Consider the following 21,277-nt stretch of genomic DNA (forward strand, 5'->3'; position numbering starts at 1 on the left):
ACTTAAGTTTTCTTTGTATTTGTATACTGAAAGCTTTACAGTCCTAAAAGAATCTTTCATTTTAGCTAATTGACTGATTTTAGATGAGTCTCTTGTGTTAGTTATCTATTGCTACATAAAAAATTACCCTAACACTTAGTGGTTTAAAACAGCAAACATTTACTGTATTATAGTTTTGAGTGGTTTAGCTGGGTAATTCTGGGTCAGGGTCTCTGCTGAAGAACTGCTTTCAAGATGTATAAAGATGAGTGGAGAACATTCCTTCCTGTCCAGGGTTCCTAGTCTAGGAAGGGCAGACATGTAAATAAATCCTTGATTATAAAGTCAGTAACTCAGGACCTATCATGCCCACTTTTATCCACATGTAGCCTGATCTCAATTATATCCTGTTTCTTGACTTGCCCTGGCCTGGTTTTCATAGTTGAGTATCTTAGTGTACTGCCATTACCCAGAAATCCCACACTTACCAGTTTGTCTTTTGAGGTGTTATTTTTACATCAGGTCAACCCTGACGTGTTTCACGTTTGTTGTGTTTTGACCCCTGTTTGCTGCTTGGTTAAGGAAAGCCCTGCCTTCCGAAGAGACTAGTTGGTGTTAAGGAAAGAAGGAAAGTAGTCCTTTGTGTGGATAAGTAGAGTCTTGTTAGAAGCTATTAGAAGTTATTAGAAGGGTCTCATTAGCAAAATCAGAAAAATTGAAAGAATGTGAAAAGGGTGATATTGATGGAAAATGGGGCCTTGTGAGTGTAGTGTGGTCGCCACAGATTTTTCAGGAAATGCTGAATGTCTCCTTTTTTTCCTGAGTGGTCATCCTGTTCAGTTTATGACAGTGTCAAAAATGTTCATACTTGGTCTAAGTTTATGGCCTGCGAAAGAACACCAAATCTTTACCAATCATGATAAGCAGTAGGAATGGGACAGGAAATGGTGCTTATGAGGAACCTACTAAGCCTAGGGGTTCTGAGCCTAGGGGGTTCCAGTAACTAGGTTACCAGAGGATGCAGATTAGGAGAAAGGATTCTAAGCATGATAGATCAGGCTTTTCATAATTTGACCTTTATCTACCTTATCTGTCATTTCTTCACACTCATCTTGACATAGCAAAATAATGATAGTCCCTGTGAAATTTTTCTTTGTGCCTTTTTAAGGCTTTTTCCTTTGTTTCAAATGCTTTTCCCCTGATAAACTCATTAATACTTCATGACTCACCTTAAACATCATTTCTTCTTTGAATCTTTCCCTTTGAGTGGGTCTCAGGATTTTGCATAGACTTCTATTTAAAAAATAATCTCTATTATTGTCTTGCTAAATAGACTCTGAAAATCCTTGAAGGTAGGATCAGTGTATTAATTTTGGTATTCTCATTGACCAGCACAGTTCCTGGACCATAGCTGATAAACATTGATTTGAAGAGTCAAAATTGAATATGAATGAGTTTTCTTATTGATTTTATTATTGATAAAAATAAGTCTTGGTACTATCCCTATGTTTTTCATTTGTGAATTGTTTACATTCCTCTTCTGTTGACTTCACTGAATTAACTCTTCTGTCTTTCTCTGATACATTTTCCATTTTTTGTTCTTAACCAGTTATTTAAGGGAATGTTAGTCATCACAACTCTTCTCTGAAGTAGATGGTATTTTTACTATTTTATAGCTAAGGAAATTGAGATTTAGAGGAATTGAGTAACTTGCCCAGGCTTTCATGGCTAGGTTCAGAACTCAGTATTTTATATCATTAAATATAAATAAAACATATATGAATGTTATTGTCTTGTGTGCTGGGTATTTCCTGTTTGTCTCTCCAGACCTGTTCTACCTTTCTGTCTCCAGCTTTGTATGCACCAGGAGACTGACTTGTACAGAATGAGTCAATGGGCTCTGTTTTGTGACTTCAGTGCTGTTGCTTATGAATCCAAATAAGTAATAAACCAGGGTGATATAGAGGCAGAAGTCTACTATTTACAAGCTGCATTTAAACTTTCCAGCCTGCCTATATACCACCTTCAAGAAAATTTCAAGCCAAAATTGCTATTTATAACATTTACTATTTTCTAGTCCAAATTAAGCATTTAAAAACAAAGTTTTGACATTAAATAATTCTACATACTTGGTGGATGTTATAGAATGTATATATGTAATGTAAAATTTATTTGTGATTTATGTATGAAATTACAAACTGAGACCAGTGGTCCACAAAGTCAGCATTCTCCTGACAGAAGCACCAAGAGGTTCTGGGAGAATAGCATTGTGAAATTGTTATGGATGCGCTGGATAACAAATGCTTTATATATTTAAAGGGAGATTAGCTGACTTGACTTACTTTGTTCAATAATGAGAAAATATTTCTTTTGTGATGTTCTTAGAGGAGTGTATTAACTGATAACTCACTATTTAAACTCATCTTATTTAATATGGAAGTAATATTCCTTTGAAAAGAGAGTATATATATATAATATTACTTACCAGTCTGACTTTTTAAATATAATAATTCCGTTTCATTCATTCAAAATCCTAAGCATTTTGTCTGTTTTCTATAATCATCTCAACTCACGTTGCATTAATGTAGTTAACACTGGGTCCTTGAAATATATGAGTACCTGAAGCTTGATTTATAATGTTGCATTCCATGCAACTGTAAAGCCAAAAGGGTGAAAATAGGACTTTAAAATTCACAAAAATCCTCTAGGCACCCTTAGGAATGAAAGCATAATACGTAAACAATAGCTAAAGAATGAAGGATGGCCGTAAACTTGCCTGATATTTGTTTCATGTCGAAGTCAACACAATTTTTGATTCACATAGAGTAAGATTAACAAGGATGAAAAGGATCTTTAAAGGTTATGCTGGCCAACAACTTACCAAGTATACCACCTCCCTGTTAAGTGATCCCTTTTAGGGTTAAGAGTAGGTTAAGCCTATTCTTGAACCTCCCCAGTGACTTAAACCCCCACAGCCACTCTAGAAGGGAGTGCATTTCATGTTTGAACAGCTCTGATTTTGACTTTTTCCAGGTGTTAATATATGTCTCTCTGTAGCTTTTTACTTGAACCTACCTGGTTCTAACCCTTCCTCATGATAGCCTTTCTATAATTTTGAAAGAACTATTTATCATATTGGAGATTACCTATGTGTTAAACTATATCCAGGCTAACATTTTTTGTGTGTGCAGAATCCAGAATAAAGCTTCTGCTTCACTTCTTATGGATTGTTTATTGAAGATTATTGTGAACTGGTATTTTGGATTCAGACCTGTGTATGGCTGCTCAGAGTTACAGAAGGTAGAACATTGTAGCAGCACATACGCACCCTGTTCAGTTAAATAAATGCCAGGCAAGGCAGAGGCAGATGTTTGTTCATACCCTCATTGCAGACATTGGCAGGTTTTGCAGTAACAAGTAGATAGATAACTCATCTTGATGTGTCTCTACTATTAATAGTTTTGGGGTTTTGAGTTCTGCATATTTCCTCTGACTCTGCATTTATAAAAATAAAGGCAGTTGCTAGACAGTGTTAACAAGTCAACTCTGAATAAACTGTTTTCTACTGCCTTTTTTTAAGCTTCTGGATCAGTTTAAGTGAAGAATATTCTGAAATGGCAATGCAAATTTCATATCTTTGTGAGTCAGGGTTTTCATTCTGTGTAACCAAAACAAAATACAGAAATACGTTGCATGCTGGGGCCAATATGACTGAACTCTCCTCCATAAGCTCTGATTAAAAAAAAATTGAAACAGCCTTAGTATTCTAAGACTTGATACTTTTTTTTTATAGGAAAAAATTGAAACAGCCTTAGTATTCTAAGACTTGATACTTTTTTTTTTTAGGATTAAAAATCTTTTGTTTGACAAACAGCTATTTTCTTGGCTCAAAATTCAAAAAGTACAGAAGATAAAAAAAGTAGAAAATCTCCCACCTTAATAACTACCTGATTCCCTCCCTCAGAGGTAATCACTAGTATTACTATCTTTATTCTTAATACTTTTCTCTTAAAAGTAGAACCTCCACAGTTCCCCTACCCTGATTTTTATGCTCCATTTAAGACCTTAAATATCATGATTATTTTATGAATTTCTGAGGTTAATGGGATCCTAAAAATAATGCTTCAGTTTAGTTAGAGAACAGTATATAAGTTGAGTATTTGATTTTTTACCTAGTATTTTTTTAGTGGCTACACCGTGCTGGGGGAATACAGATACTGGACAACTCTTTAAGGAGGCTTGTATAAATAAATTATAATACAGTGATATGTACAACAGTAAAAATTACAAGGTCAGAGAAGGAATTTAGTGTTGTTTTCTGGGAAGGACTGACAGATCCTGGTGGAAGTGGGTCTGAAGCTAGGTTTTGAAAAATGAATAGTAACTCACTAGGCAGATGGGATTGGAGATGGCATTCCAGACAGAGGAGGAAGATTAATGGAATGTACAAAAGCCAGAAGCTATTAATGGTCTAGGTTGTTGAATGAACAATAAGGAATTGAAAAGATTGCTAAAATTATTGGAAAGTAGTGTGGTAGGAGCTGGGGCTAGACAGGTAGGCAGTTTGTGAAAGGCTTTAGCATAGTGCTAAATGAGATGGGGCCAGTTGAAACAACTATAAACTTTTAATATAGGATTAGTGTTGAGAAGAACCACTTTGTTGGCAGTATAGGGAGTAAATGAGAACAGGATGATATTAGGAAGCAGGGAGAGTAGTGAGAAAGGTATTACAATAATCTGAGCAAGAAATATATGATGAGGTTAGCAAGGCAGGAATGGAGAGGTGGGAGAGGTATTCAAGGTATTAGGAGGGTAGCATCAGTGAGAATTGGTGGATTATTTTATTAGGAGATAAAATAGTGCTTAAGTCTTTGGCATCATATAGAACTAAGTTTAGTTCCAACTTTGCCTTTTATCAGCTCTGTGACTTTGTATCAGTTATTTAACTTTAATAAATTGTCTTTCCTCATCTGTTAAAATGTAGCTGAAGCTTTAAGCAGCCTTCATTTAACTAACCTTCTGAATTAATAGTTCCTCCATTCCCCCAGTAAAACAGACCTATTTGATGTCCATGGCAAGCTATCAGCTTGTTGGCCTTCCTAGATAAGTAAAACTAAATGACAGAATTAACCAGTCACAGTAGACCTCATACTGTATGATGCTATTTATAGGACATGTCCAGAATAGGCAAATCCATAGAGACAAAAAAATAGAGGCTGGGTGGGGAAAGGGGAGAATGGGGAGGGACTGCAAATGGGTATGGGGTTTCTGGGGTGATGAAATGTTCTAAAATTAATGGTTTACACAACTATGTGTCACAACTCTGAATATAATCAAAACCACTGAATCACACATTTTGAAAGTGAGTTTTATGGTATATGAATTGTATCTGAATAAAGTTGTCATAGAGAAAAGAATCTAGTATACATATCACATTCACATTTTCCCAGTTGTCTTTCATAGCTTTTCTTCTTCTAGTCTAGAATTTAGTCAGAGATTATGCATTACATTTGATTATCATTACTCATTACCTGCTCATGTTTTTGAGGGGTTACAATAAGAAATGTGTAAATGGTTAGATTCCCTGGAAATAGAAGGGGAAACATTTTCCCTCAGTGTTTCTTAAACATGTAGCTTGGCTCTGTATTATTTTAGATGCATGCAAAATGAAATATTTGATTAAATTAAAATGACATACATAGATGTAAGTTTTTGATGAAGCTTAAGCCAAGCCAGCATTTTGAGATATAAAGGTACTTTTCAAAAAATAACTTTTAGAAGCTTCTTGAAGTGTGAATACTCATTTGAATGGATTTGAGCTAGCAGGAGGACTCTACATAGCTTTTAAAGATACTGTTGGTAGTTTTGTGTATAAATGTTTTACTCTGTCTTGGAAATTGGCCTAAATGGCACTAATACATTCTTTTAAGCCCCCAAATTAATCTAGATGTGGTGTGAGCAAACATTTTTACATAGAAAGACAGGAAAATACAGAATGATAAAATGCTGAAATGTGACTTTCATTCAGTGATTCCCAGTAGTATACTATAATCACATAGGCCTTGGCACTGCAGTAGAAATTTTCTGTGTGTTGCCATTTTAATTTTGTCATTGAAAGTCTTCTTTGGATGCGATAGTTTCTTGTGTATTAAAGAGCAACCTCTATTTGAAGAAATCGTGTGGCATGGTTACAGAAATGCCTGCTGTATCTGTAACTGCTGATGGTATTAAAAATACTGATTATTTTGCCTGTGGCAGTGGTACTATTTCTAGTTGAAAGAAGAGAATAAAATGGAAATCAAGAATAATTTATTTGGTATGTGGATGAGAGGGTTGCAGATCTGAAGTTCAGGTATTTTACTATAGAATATAGGTAGATATGTTTTCTGGTTCCTCCCTCCCCTTTATATACCTTGATTTTAATTTTTGTCAAGTCTGTCTCTCTGGCCTTTGTCGCTGTGGCCCATTGATCTGTCCATCTGTCTGTTACAGTGCATATTGGGTACTTCCAGAAGTATGAATTCAGTGATGCAAAGGACAGGAGGGCTGCAGCAGCAAAGGTAGGACAGAATCATTCCAAAGACAAGTTATTAAAGGATCATTAAACACATATGTGTGAGCACGTATTGGCAGCAAATACCTAATTATTTAAGGGCATACTGTTTATCCTGTGAATCTTTATGGAAAGCCTGTTCTGACATGACAAATTTGACATATCTATTTACAACGGGCACAGTTTTATTGTTTAAACCAGAAGCTTACTTGGCACTCAGGCAACAAAGTAAATTGGTATTTGCCACTATCTTTTAAAAAAATGCTGAATAATAGAAGAAATGATTAAATGGAGGATATTTATGATATTTGCTTGATTCATGGACCTGGTTGATTTTCAGAAACTATGATGACAGAGGATCACATTTATTTTATTATTTTTTTTAAAAAAGATTTATTATTTATTTGTTTTATTTATTTTTGGCTGCATAAGGATCACATTTATAAAACTGGGAGAAGAAGCAGGAAAGATCGATTGATCTGGCCATGTGTGTATATTTATGTATTAATGTTATATATCTGATTCTATTTTGATGGAAATAATCTAAATCTTCCAGGTTGTCCTTTAACTTATATAAGGAATCTTAAGGATCTTTATTTAAATATTCGTAGCATTTACTTAGATATTTGGATCCATTTACTTGCTAAATGATAGCAGTTGTAATAGCAATTCCTGGCATTTTTCTTTCTTTTTTTTTTTTTTTTTTTAAATACTGGGTTAGAATGAGAGAGCTGAATCCTAAGACCTAAATCACAGGCAAGTTTTAAGAACTTAGGCAGTACAATGCAAACATATGAAGAAAAAGAAATGAAAGCTTTATATATAATATGGTAAAATGTTGGATTGCTTATTTATTACTCTAGTATTGGCTGTAAAGTGAGATTTTATAGGGGTAGCTGAACGATACAGATATTTGCATCATTTTCTTTGCTGTTGTGCTTCTAAAAGAAAGAGGTTTTGTTTTTCTAATAGGTAATACAGTGCTTCTCAAGGCTTCCCAAATGAAAAGGCAGATAAAAGTTGGTATTTGGTTTTCAGTGAAGATTGCTGGGTTTTCAAAATGACTGTAAAACCTAAAATCTTAGATACTTATAGCCTAAATTCTGGCCCCAAAAAGCTGATGGTAATAGTTACTTTAATAAACTATATACTATATTGAAGAGATCTAGTCTACTGTCGCTTGAATGTGGAAATGTATTTTGAAGTGAAGTTCCATGGTAAACCATAGTACAGATACTTTGAACAAATAGTGTTTAAGACAAGATGTTTTGGTGTATTTTAAGATGCCCTCCTCCCCGCCCCCCATGTTTTTTTGGTCTTAGAAACCTTTTTGGTTAACTTTTTTAAACTTTCATATTTCGTATTTAGCACCTTCTTTCAAAAGTATTTTAGGTATTTCATGGTCTAAATAAATCACAAATTATTTTTTATCTTATCGCATGGCATATTAAAATGAATATTAGTCATGAATCTGTAGTTTCTTCAAAATGGTCAGATCTAGCAGTCCAACTCAGTATAAAGCAAAATAGTTCTGAATTTTAGAGACCTAGGTATGTTCTAATCCTGACTGCCACTATTTTTTTTTTAAACATCTTTATTGAAGTATAATTGCTTTACAATGGTGTTGTTAGTTTCTGCTTTATAACAAAGTGAATCAGTTATACATATACATATGTTCCCATATCTCTTCCCTCTTGCATCTCCCTCCCTCCCACCCTCCCCATCCCACCCCTCTAGGTGGTCACAAAGCACCGAGCTGATCTCCCTCTGACTGCCACTATTGACATTTCAAAAGTAACTTCTGCTTTTTAGTTTTCGCCTTCTTAAAATGCATGTTGGTGATATCTTTAAAAAATCTGGTTAATCTATGTCTTTATGAAAAGGAATTCTTAGTAAGTGGGTAAAGATGGAAACTTTAACTGTATCTAAATCATGCTAAGATTTGATTTTTTTTAAAGTAGTGCCTTCTTATGCTTATGTCAATAAACTTTAATCTACAATTGAAATATTTTATTTTAGAAGAAAAATAGCTGTATTTGTACTCTTTCCCACTTCCTTTTCCAATCTCACTTTATTCTGCAAGTTGCTGTTTTTTCCTTTAATGGTATACTATGGAATTAACGATTGTACAGTATTTTCTAATATGACCTTATTGTTGGGCATTTTGTTCATTCTCTATTGTGTGCCTCCTTCCTTTCCTTTCCTTCCTTTTCCTTTCTTGACCTAACCTAACCTTGGATGTGAGCTTGCTGGCCTTTGGGTATAGACATTTACGGTTTTTATAAATACGACTGAATGTTTTCAAAAATGGTTACGGAGTTTATACCAACAGTGTGTGAACTATCATTTTCTCTGTACTCTTGCTGACACTATTAAGAATCCTAAAATTTTCATTAGTCTGATAAAGAAAATATTACTTGGTTGTTTTAATTGAACATTTCTCTGAATTGCCTTTTCATATCCTTTGTGCCTATTCTTAGTTCTTAAACTTTTTTTTTTAAATTTTATTTATTTATTTTTAATTTTTGGTTGCATTGGATCTTCGTTGCTGCACATGGGCTTTCTCTAGTTGTAGCGAGCGGGGGCTACTCTTCATTGTGGTGCACGGGCTTCTCATTGCGGTGGCTTCTCTTGTTGCGGACCATGGGCTCTAGGCGCACGGGCTCAGTAGTTGTGGCTCGCGGGCTCTAGAGCACAGGCTCAGTAGTTGCGGCGCATGGGCTTAGTCTCTCTGCGGCATGTGGGATCTTCCCAGACCAGGGCTCGAACCCATGTCCCCTGCGTTGGCAGGCGGATTCTTATGCACTGTGCCACCAGGGAAGCCACTTAGTTAGTTCTTAATATATGATAGTTATTGTAGCTCTTTTCTCCAATATGTAATTTGTGATTTTAAAAAAAGAGTAATACTTACATATGGTAACAAATAAAAAAGTAAATACCTATTATGTCTTCAAATGATTACATTTATACTTTTAATTAATACACCTTTTTCTTTCCATCACCCTTTGGCATTATCTCTTTCCTCTTCCTTTTCGCACCTTTGAGGATCGCAGTTTATGCTACCTATACTTTTATGTTATCAAAGTTCCTTTGTCTTGTGATCATAACCAAGTCTTAGTTCGCTCATAGCTTGATTTTTAAAGTGACACCATTGAGTAATGTTTGTTTTTATGGTTATATCATTTAGTGACAGTCCAAGTAGTCCAGTTTACGCTTGGATTGTATTTGCACTTCTCCTGGAGTCCTACATTTTGTTCTTCTAATCAGGATGCCCTTCCCACTAGGCCTCTTGTATAGGCATCAATCACGAACTTTTACATTACACTTCTGCCCCTGTTTCTTAGATCTATGTCTTTTTTCTTGATTTAGTCTCATTTAGTCTCAGAATGCTGGACTACATTCTTAATTTAACTCCCACATAACTTTGTTTAGGATATTGCTCATTGTGACTCTGATAATGTCTTCAGTTTGCCTTTAATCTTGGTTGCTAGATTGGCTAGCCAGGAAACTTCTGGACTGGAATGCATATGAAAGATACTGCCTTCTGCATTCATTGTTGCTAATAAATCTAATACCAGTCTGCTTCCCATTTCTTGATAACTTTTTAAAAAAGTTTCAGCCTTTTCTCTTTATCCTTTGTGTTCTGAAGAGATGTATAAATGTGAATCCTCTGATCGTATTGGACCCTTTCAACTGGAAGACTTGTGTCCTTTTAAAGCTTTGGGAAATAAACTTTTAATACTGCTTTGGTAATTGCCTTCCCTCTCCTCTCGGAGTTCCTATTAGTTGATTGTTAAAAACAATGGATGGTGGCTTGAATAAAAACTATGCTAAAATAATATAAGGGGGGCTTCCCGGGTGGCGCAGTGGTTAAGAGTTCGCCTGCCAATGCAGGGGACACGGGTTCGTGCCCCGGTCCGGGAAGATCCCACATGCCGCGGAGCGGCTAGGCCCGTGTGCCACAACTACTGAGCCTGCGCGTCTGGAGCCTGTGCTCCGCAACAAGAGAGGCCGCGACAGTGAGAGGCCCGCGCACCGCGATGAAGAGTGGCCCCCGCTCTCCGCAACTGGAGAAAGCCCTCGCACAGAAACGAAGACCCACCACAGCCTAAATAAATAAATAAATAAATTAAAAAAAAATAGAATAATATAAGGATGATTTGGGAGTGGGTGCATGTAGGAGTGCTAAATCTTCAACTTTCACAGGGAAGGTGATAGATAATATCTAAAATGGAAAGATAGTAACTGTCGGAGCATAAGCATATTATTTAGGATGAAAATAAATACCAGAAGAAACAGCTAAAAATTTAAAATGGTTTTCTCAAAGGATTAGAAATCATTAGCAACTGGGATGTGGCAAAGATGGTTGTTAAACCTTGAGGTTACCATTAGCTTCTAAAACTGTGTACATCCACTAAATTTTTAACAATTTAACAGTGATTCAGTGCAATCCCATCCTTAAAGGTCCACATTTAGTGATACCTTCATTCTTTAAAATTCCCTCTGCAAATATATGTTAAAAGTGTTCTTAGTCCAAGCCTTCATGAAGAAAGATTCCAGTTGTATGTGCCACATGTTCCTTGTTCATTATTCTTAACCATTGAGCTGTGAATTTTGAGAATAATTGGCAGGAGTATGTACCGGGGATGTATGTGGCCTGTTACAGCTTGGTTATAAAACTTTCTTTAAATGATACAGGGGTATATTTTTGTCTATTTCAAGATCATTTGGATTTATGACTACTTTTTGATCTTTAAAGACTTTTATAATCACTCTATTTTCAAGTAGTTTTTCTTAGAAAAGCATTTGTAAGATACAAATTTACTTAAATAAAACTTTCACACTTTTAAAATATAAACACTATGATTTTCTTTTTTTAATTTTTATTATTTTTTTATAATTTTTATTGGAGTATAGTTACCTTACAATGTTGTGCTAGTTTCTACTGTGCAGCAGAGTGAATCAGCTACATATATCCCCTCTTTTTTGGATTTCCTTCCCATTTAGGTCACCACAGAGCACTAAGTAGAGTTCCCTGAGCTATACAGTAGGTTCTCATTAGTTATCTATTTTATACATAGTGTCAATAGTGTATATATGTCAATCCCAATCTCCCAATTCATCCCACCCCCACTTCCCCCCTTGGAGTCCATACGTTTGTTCTCTAAAGCACTATGATTTTCAAATAATCTCACTTATGTTTATATTGTACAAAATTTTGTGTACCACATATACATGTATAGAGTATGAATAAGTAAAGAGTAGTCAGTCAGTTGCTAATCAGAATCCTACCAGTTATCGATAGGTATTTCGAGTTGCCATGTTGGGAAAGGAAGGATATTAGTTAAAAGATACAGTTAAAAATACTAGGTCAAACACTGTTTAAAAAAAAAAAAAAAGTAGTTGGGAATGTATAGGTATCTCTTTTTCTAAGTACCTCCAGAAGAAGAAGTAACTACATATAAGACTTCTTAACAATATTCAGTTCACTTTACAGAACTAATTTTTGTATGCCATCTTTAGGTAGTTTGCAGATGGCTGGTGGTAGTATTAAGGTGAAGTGACAGTACATGGAAGTCACTCAGATGTTTTGGTTGTGTGTTTGGTGGAACATTTGCAGTATGTGCCACAATAGCCATGTGGATTGCTAATACTTTGGGCTTGACCATTGGAATCCAGAGGTGAGAATGTGAGTAGATAACTCAAGGTTGCTAAATAACCTTAATTATTTCTCACAATTCTGAACTACCACAAAAATAGTAAAATAACATAAGGTGGTCTATATAGAATCTTCATTTGTGGTTTAGATTAGCTCCGTTATGCCAAGATAGTTTGGAATTGGAGTTACCTGATTCTTGGCCTTACCTTTTAGTTCTTACCCTTTTTATCGATAGGAATTTTTCCCTCCACTCAAGGAATAGCCAGTTAGGAGACTGAGACTCCACCCAGGTTTTGCCTGAATGAGGCCTCATGTAACGGTGAAGGTTTAAAACTAGAGTTATGATTGTTGGAGGTGACTTGGCTCTTGTTCAACTAAATGCTAAAGTATACTGCTATTTACATGAGTTTGTTTTTCTGTTGTAAAATAGAAGTTTTACATACTGTTTCTACTGTTTATGTAAATATATCCCTTCCATCACCCAACCCCTTTGGTTTGCAGTTGAATTTTTACAGAAAATTAAATGATTATACACAGTTTAGTAACCTTCCTTCCATTTACAGAAGCATTTTATTTCTCTTATTCTGATTAAACTCTTGACATTCTCTAGAGGTGAGATCTTTGACCTTTCAAATTTAAGATGATATAGAAGGAAGTAATTTCCTTCATATAACGCCTACAAGGCATTTGAAGGGCAAGGTGAAGAAGAACAAAGCCAAATTTGAAGTGTCATTGATGGGTAGTTGGCTAGGTGCATTCATTAACAACTTTCGGTACATCAGGATTAAATTTATAGTTCAAATGCATATCTCAGCAAAATTTCAAGTTAAGTATCATGGATCTACAGAATTACAAATAGTTGGTCAAAACTTGTTGGTGTTAAATTTTATTTTAAATAATCTCCAAGGGTAGTGAGTAAAGTGTGAACTTCTTGCTAAAATAATATCTAGGAAGCATCTTCATTACATTCAACATTTCCCCCTTTTTTTCTTTTACCTTCCTTCTGCTGATGGTAGCTTAGAAGTAAATATTCAAAACTGGAAACTTTGAGGATTAGTGTTGTTTAGTTGTAAATTCTTTTTGTGAATATAGCTTTTAAGCCATCTGAGAATTCTGTGAGATGGTCTTCCTCAACCCTCCTAATTACCTCTCTGTATTGTTGGGCTAGAAAGCCAAAAACTTTATTTCTCAGACTATTTTGCGTTTAGGGTTTTAGATGTGAAATAGTTGCTGGCAATTAGATATGTATGTGAGGTGTGAAGGGGGTTCGTCTTTCTTCCCTTTTCTGTCCCCATCCCCCCCCCCCTTTTTTTCTGGGTTGTGAAAATGTGAGATTTTTCTGCAGTAGCGGAAATGCAGCATTGCATTGTTCATTCTTCACTTTCTGTGTTATCAAGAGGCATTTGTAGCAAAGGCAGCAGCTAGACTCTTGTGTACATCACCTTTCTTCATGATTATATAGTGGCAGTTGTGGCAGTGGCAGTGGTGACTTTCTGATTCCTTTGGATCACAGTTGTCTGCTGTTCTTGAATTTAGTGGTTCCATTGGTGGCTTAAGGTGGGGCGAGTCCCTTGTGATTCAGTTTTGTAGTGTTCTCGTGTCATTCTTATAGACAGACGTAGCCTTACAGCCCCATTCCTCCAGTCCTTAAAACCATTAAGCACCCAATTTCTCTTTTATTAACTCCCCCTTTGCTCAGAATATCTAGTGGTTTCTATTCCTGGCACCTAATCCTGATTGATCAAAGTCAAGAGCATCTTTTGGTGACAAGATACTACTCTTCCATTTTGTATGTAGTACTGTATGAACTTTGGATACCTAAAGGATTTATTGTGTGTCATTGACTGTTAATTATATTGCAGCCTTTTAGTGACTCTTAGTATAAAGCTCTCAGCATTCTTATATACCTTTAAAGGGAAGGCAAATTATACCTGAATTATACATGATCATTTCTTAGAAGGAAATCAAGTATTTAATTAAATCTGAGAGTTTGGAAATGAAACTTTTTACAGTTAGTGTGACCAGCTCAGATGTTGGTTCCTATAGTCTGTACCAGTGCTTCTCAAACTTTAATGTGCGTACACGTCACCTCAGGAACTTTTGAGGGTCTGGTTGAAATGAACATTCAGTAGATGTGGATTGGGATCTAGGATTCTGCATTCCTAACTAACCCTTTGAGATTAGGGTGATTGAGATTTTGTGGACCACATTTTGAAGTAGCAAGGCCTATACTACTGTTAATTATTGTAAAAGTAACATTTTAAATTTCTATTCATATGATTATAAAGTAGAAAAAATCTTTTACCCTATTCCCAAACCAGTCCCTGGAGATATAATTCTCAAGGACAGCTTTCTAAACTTTTTAAAGTGCACATTCAATATGTCATACAAATTTACTTTTTTTTAAACACAAAAATGGAATATTGTACATTGCTCAGTAACTTGCTTTTTTCACTCAGTGGTACAGTGGTATCTCAGTAGTATCCTTCCATTCCAGTGCACACAGATCTATTTTCTTTTTGTTTTTTAAATTGCTGCATAGTATTTTAAGTATGGTTACAGCATAATTTATAGGCATTTTCCTCTTGGGAAAATGTAGGTTGTCTTTGCTTTATTGCTTTTCTAAATAATGTGCATGTGAAATTTCTTTTTCTTACCCTTTTACACTTGTAGATTTCTCTTGGCTAGGTTCCTAAAAGTGGAATTTCTAGGTCCTAGGTCAAGTACATTTTAAGTTTTGATCAGTTCTGCTAAACTATTCTCACAAAGGTTTTAAGAGAGTTGCCATCTTGGGGCTTCCCTGGTGGCGCAGTGGTTGAGAATCCGCCTGCCAACGCAGGGAACACCGGTTCAAGCCCTTCCAGGAAGATCCCTTATGCCGCGGAGCAACTAAGCCCGTGTGCCACAACTACGGAGCCTGTGCTCTAGAACCTGCGAGCCACAACTGCTGAGCCCCCATGCCACAACTACTGAAGCCCGCGCGCCTAGAGCCCGTGCTCCACAACAAGAGAAGCCACGGCAATGAGAAGCCCGCACACCGCAATGAAGAGTAGCACCTGCTGTCCACAACTAGAGGAAGCCTGCACGCAACAACAAAGACCCAACACAGCCAAAAATAAATAAATTAAAAATCAAGACTTGAATGTCTGCAAAGCACTTAGAACTCAACATGTCCAAAATTAAAAACTCATTTAAAAAAAAAAAAAAAAGAGAATTGCCATCTCACAAACATGTTGTGGGCCAGTTCCCCACACCTTTGTTTCCGGATATTACCAGTTTTTAAGATCTTAGCCATTGTGGTAGATTAAAAATAGTTGTATTATGGAGGTTGAATATTTTCTTGTTTTTCAGCCAATTGTATTCTTTGGCTGAACTCATAAACTGCCCATTTCTGTTGGATTATTTGTCTTTTGTGGACGTGTATGTTTGCTTATTTACCTTTTATTGTAGGTGTTGCAAACATTTCTGTACAGAAGTTTTTGTATTTTACAGCTTTGGGTTTCTAATATTGCTTTAAAAAGGCACATTAATAGTCTATAAAATTTGGATCACCAGCAGTTCTCTTAAGGAGCTCAGATTAAGCTAGATAGAAACATAATGTAGAAGCATGAGCCCATTCTTTTTAAAAAATTTTTTAAATTTTTATTTATTTATTTTTATTTTATATTTTTTAAATTTATTAAAAAATTTATTATTATTTTTTGGCCGCGTCGGGTCTTAGTTGCGACGCGTGGGCTCCTCTTTAGTTGTGGTGTGAGGGTTCTCTCTCTAGTTGCGGCATGCAGGCTCTCTAGTTGAGGTGCATGGGCTCAGTAGTTGTGGCATGCAGGCTTAGTTGCTGCGCAGTATGTGGGATCTTAGTTCCCCGACCAGGGATCAAACCTGCGTCCCCTGCATTGGAATGAGCCCATTCTTGTGTAGGAAAATTGTCAAACTGAGTTTTGAGATGGAATCTATTTAATTCTATTTCAGAGCAAATTCTGAGATAAATAAAATCTAGGCTTTGGAAGTCTTTCTGTGTATGTTAATTGGGTTAAAAATGTTTTTTTTTTGCTGGTTCATTTTAGGCTACTCCTTAATATTATAAAACCCATTCATCTAATATTTAGCTTTCCCCTAAAATAAGAAGGTTGTCTGCTGAGACTTTTCAAAAAATAGTTGCCTCCCCACAGTACTAATCCTGGCAATGTCATTCAGCAGCTTGGTTGATTTACCAGGAGAGTCTGTCATATTCTTTTGAATTTGGGCCTGTCTGCATACATGCATACATCTAGAACTGTGGTTCTCCACCTTGGCTGCATATTGGAATGCATATGGTAATGCCCAGGTTCTTCCCTTTCTTACCCAGTCCCCTCCTCCACCTCTCCTCCGCCACCTCACTTCTGATGTATTTGGCCTGGGATGTGGCCTGCACATCAGTTTTTTAAAAGCTCAGGTGATTCTAATGTGCTACCAAAGTTGAGAATCATTTGATCAAACGATGGAGGATGACAGTGCATAAAGTCTCAGCTGGGACAGTTGGCATATTCAGACCCACTTTTTAAAAATGCAAAAATGGAACTTTGGAGATACTTTCAAAGCAAACGCCCCTGCTATAACCCTAAAATGTAATTTTCTTCAAATTACTAAAATATTACACTACTATATTCATATGAGAGTTCTACATATACACTTTACTTTTCCAGAGCCCCCATAGTGGGAAACTGTTTAGAGCAATAGTTCCTAATTTTGGCTGCATATTACTATCATCTGGGGAACTTGAGGTTAAAAGTTTGGGTGAAAAATACATGTATCCATGTCCCATTCCAGACCATTGAATCAGAATTGCTGGAAGTGAAGTCCATGTATTGGTATTTTAAAGTTCCACAGGAGATTCTAATATGTAGCCAGAATGGGGAAACAATTGTTTTAGAGTTTATAACTAGAGATGATGTGACATTTTAGATTGCCTTATTGTCCTGAAAGTTAAATGTATCGCTGCCAGTAGTATTAGTTTTCTAATTATAGTGATTTCTCTCATTAACTGATTTTGTTTGGTTTGTTTATATCCTTAAAAAAAAAAAAGAGGAACACCAGTAAGAACAGGATGAAGAGTTGTTTATTTCATCCAAGAGCTTGAGTTGACTTTCCACTAGAATAATGGATTAGTGAATTTTAATTATGAATTTTGGTAGCATACATAGGTGGATTTCTCTCCTTTGACCAGTCCCCAACCTAAAGCAATTAAATAAGAATCTTTAAGGGTGCCATAAGCATAAATTTTTATAAATGTCATCTAATATTCAGATCCGGTTAAAACTTGTTTTATCTTGGGTCAGGTCACTTAACCTCTCTACCCTCATCTGTAAAATGTATATAATGCTTACCTTACATAAAGTATTAATGTGAGGATTAAATGAAATAATAATGTATATAAAGTGCCTGGCACTAAATAATATCACATCTGTGTTCTTCTGTTTAGGATTGCCCTTTTGACGCCACACTTTTTTAAAATACAATTTTTATTATTTATTTATTTTTAAAATTTATTTTATTTATTTATTTATTTTTGGCTGCGTTGGGTCTTCGTTGCTGCGCGCGGGTGTTTCTCTAGTTGCAGCGAGTGGGGGCTACTCTTTGTTGTTGTGCCCGGGCTTCTCATTGCAGTGGCTTCTCTTGTTGTGGAGCACGGGCTCTAGGCATGCAGGCTTCAGTAGTTGTGGCGCATGGGCTTAGTTGCTCCGCGGCATGTGGGATCTTCCCGGACCGGGGCTCAAACCTGTGTCCCCTGCATTGGCAGGTGGATTCTTAACCACTGTGCTACCACGGAAGCCCTTTTATACAATTTTTAAAGGTTACACCCCATTTACAGTTATTACAAAAGATTGGCTGTATTCCCTATGTTGTACAATACATCCTTTTAGCCTGTCCCAGTAGTTTATACCTCCCGGCCCTATGTTGCCCCCTCCCCACTGGTAACCACTAGTTTGTTCTCTGTATCCGTGAGTCTGCTGCTATTTTGTTATATTCACTAGTTTGTTGTATTTTTTTAGGTTCCACATATAAGTGATATCACACGGTATTTATCTTTGACTTATTTCACTTAGCATAATGCCCTCCAAGTACATCCATGTTGTGCTAATGGCAAAATTTCCATTGCATATATATACCACATCTTCTTTATCCATTCATCTGTTGATGGACACTTAGGTTGCTTCCATATCTTGGCAATTGCAAGTCATGCTGCGGTGAAAATTGAGGTGCATGTATCTTTTTGAATTAGTGTTTCTGTGGGGTTTTTTTTGTTTTTTTGTTTGTTTTTCCAGATAAATACCCAGTAATTGATGGGTTATAAGGTATCATTGTACTTTTAACAGTCAGAATTCCATTATAGAGGATCCAGTGCAGGTTAGATTACTTTTATAATTTATATTTTAAATTTATATTTCAATTTGCATACACTGAATTTATACTTTTGGGTGTACAATTCCATGAGTTTCGACAAATGCCTAGAGAATGTAATGGCCACCACAGTGAACTTACAGAACAGTTCCATCGTCACCCTCTAAAAAAACTCCCGTCTTCTACCCCATTTGGTCAACCCCTCCCCCATTAATCCCTGGCAACCAGGGGATTTGTACATCATCCTTATAGTTTTGCCTTTCATACCTTGTCATATGAATGGAATCATGCAATATATAGCCTTTTGAGTCTAGCTTCTTTCACTTAGAATTTGCATTTGAGATTCATACATGTTGTTGTGTATATCAGTAGTTCTTTATTACTGAGTAGTATTCCATCCAGTGGATGTACCACGATTTGTTTATCCATTCCCTAGTTGCAGAACATTTAGATTGTTCCCAGTTTTTGCCAGGTACAAATAAAGCCGTTATAAATATCCTCATACAGGTTTTTGGGTGACCATAAGTTTTCATTTCACTTGGGTAAATTCCTAATAGTGAGATTTTGGGGTTGTGCTAAGTATATGTTTATCTTTGTAAGAAACTTTGAAACTTTTTCTTGTTGGCTGTATTATTTTGCATTCCCACCATCAGTGTATGAGAGTTCCAGTAGCACCACACACACTGCAGCACTTGGGATTGTCAGATTTCTCCCCCCACCCCAACATTCTAATTGGCATGTGGTGATAACTTTGTGGCTTCTGTTTGTGTGTCCCAAATGGCTAATGATGTTGAGCATCCTTTCATGTGCTTCTTCATGTCTCTGTATGGATTTTCTTTGGTGAAATGTCTGTTCAGATTTTTTGCCTGTTTTTATTTTATTTTATTTTATTTATTTACTTTTTTAATGGTGGGAGTATGGTTTATTAAGCTGTGCCTTAGTACAGGCGCTGGGGCTTGCCCATGGTGCTCTTAATGTACAAAGCCCAGACGTTCTGCCAATTTTTCTTGAGCAACAACACCAGGAAGTTGACAGCTAAGTGGATGTTGTACACAAGCTCATCATCTGTCATTTTCACGTGGCCAACAGCCACTGCCAGACACAGCACCTTCTTCATTGGAACTTGATCGTGGACTTCACTTCATCAACTTTGGCCACCATGTTCTCGTTGTGGGTCAGCAAGGAAGGGAACTTGCCAGCCTTATTCAAGCCTGGGCCCAGGATTTGTGGGATTTGCTTGATCAGAGACTCTGAAACCAAAAAGGCATCATACTTCTTGGCCAGCTTCTTGACCAGTTTCTTATTCTTGTTGAGTTTCTTCAGGGCCTCAATGTCCATGTGGGGGATATCCACAGCCTTGGCTTCATCACAATGCTGCTGGTCCCGCAGAACACATACAGACAGAAAACTTGGGGCAGGGAGTGGACTTAAGCCTGATGGTGCCTGAGAAGCGTTTGTTCTTCTGAGAGTCATAGTTCTTCAGGCTGATCTGAAGCTCCACCGTCTCCGAAAACTTCTGGCGCTTGCGCTGGTTCCCGTACAGGACTTCCCGCACCACCTCGTAGAGGGTGTCTCGCACCGCGATAACTAGAAAAGAGCTTTGCCTATTTTTAGAATTGGATTTTTGTTTTCTTGTTAGGCTTCAAGTGATTTTTGAAATATGTATTCTAGGTACAAATTCTTTGTCAGATGTGTGATTTGCAAATGTTTTCTCTCAGTCTGTGGCATGTCTTTCCCTTCTCTTAAGTGTCTTTTTTATTTTGATGAATTCCAGTTTATCTGTTTTTCTTATGGATTGTAATTCTGATACCTAAGAACTATTTGCCTAACTCAAGGTCCCAAAGATTTTTCTCCCAGAAGTTTTATACTCATATGTTTTACATTTACGTCTGATCCATTACGAATTTTGTATGAAGTCTGAGGTATAGGTCAGAGTTGATTTAAAATATATCTGTATGGATGTAGATGGATAGATGTCTTAATTCTTCTAGTACTGTTTGCTGAAAAGATTTTTTCCCCCATTGAATTGTTTTAGCACTGTTGTAAAAATCATTTTGCCATACTAGTATGAATCTATTTCTGGCTTCTCTTCTATTCCTTTGACCTGTGTATCTATTCTTTTGCCAGTACTATACCTTTGTAGTATGTTTTGAAGTCAGGTGGTGTTCCTTTCAAAATTATTTTGGCTATTCTAGTTTTCTTGCTAATCCATAAGTTTTAGAAATATCTTGTTGACATCTACCCCAAAATCCCACTGGGATTTTGATTGGTATTGAGTTGAATCTTATAGATCAGTTTGGTAAGAATTAATGTTTTAACTACATTGAGTCTCCCAACCCATGAAGATGGCATATCTCCAGTTATTTAGGTCTTTTAAAATTTCCTTTACTAGTATTTTGCAGTTTTCAGCATATGTGTACTTTCACATAGTTTGTTAAATTTATACCTAAATATTTCATATTTTGGTGCTGTTGTAAATGGAACTTAAAATTTTTTTGGATTTCCATTTATTCGTTGCTAGTATGTAAAAAAAATACAGCTGTTTTTAAAAAAAATATTGGTCTGTAGATAACTGATAAGGACCCTACTGTGTAGCACAGGGAACTCTACTCAGTACTCTGTAATGACCTATATGGGATAAGAATCTAAAAAAGAGTGGATATATGTATAACTGATTCACTTTGCTGTACACTTGAAACTAACAC

The 21,277-nt window shown here is 36.2% G+C and overlaps 1 protein-coding gene and 1 pseudogene across 4 annotated transcripts in view; one reads left to right on the top strand and one right to left on the bottom strand.

Annotated features, from left to right (window-relative positions):
- Positions 1-21,277, top strand: part of ARIH1 (ariadne RBR E3 ubiquitin protein ligase 1) — a 117,060-nt gene that overhangs the window by 14,278 nt on the left and 81,505 nt on the right. The gene's annotated exons all lie outside the window — the stretch shown is intronic.
- LOC309651518 (large ribosomal subunit protein uL1 pseudogene) lies at positions 10,382-20,155 on the bottom strand (annotated as a pseudogene). The gene has a single exon. The product of its transcript is annotated as a large ribosomal subunit protein uL1 pseudogene (transcript).

This window comes from Balaenoptera physalus, assembly GCF_965194825.1.
Source record: "Balaenoptera physalus genome assembly, chromosome: 2".
NCBI lineage: Eukaryota > Metazoa > Chordata > Mammalia > Artiodactyla > Balaenopteridae > Balaenoptera > Balaenoptera physalus.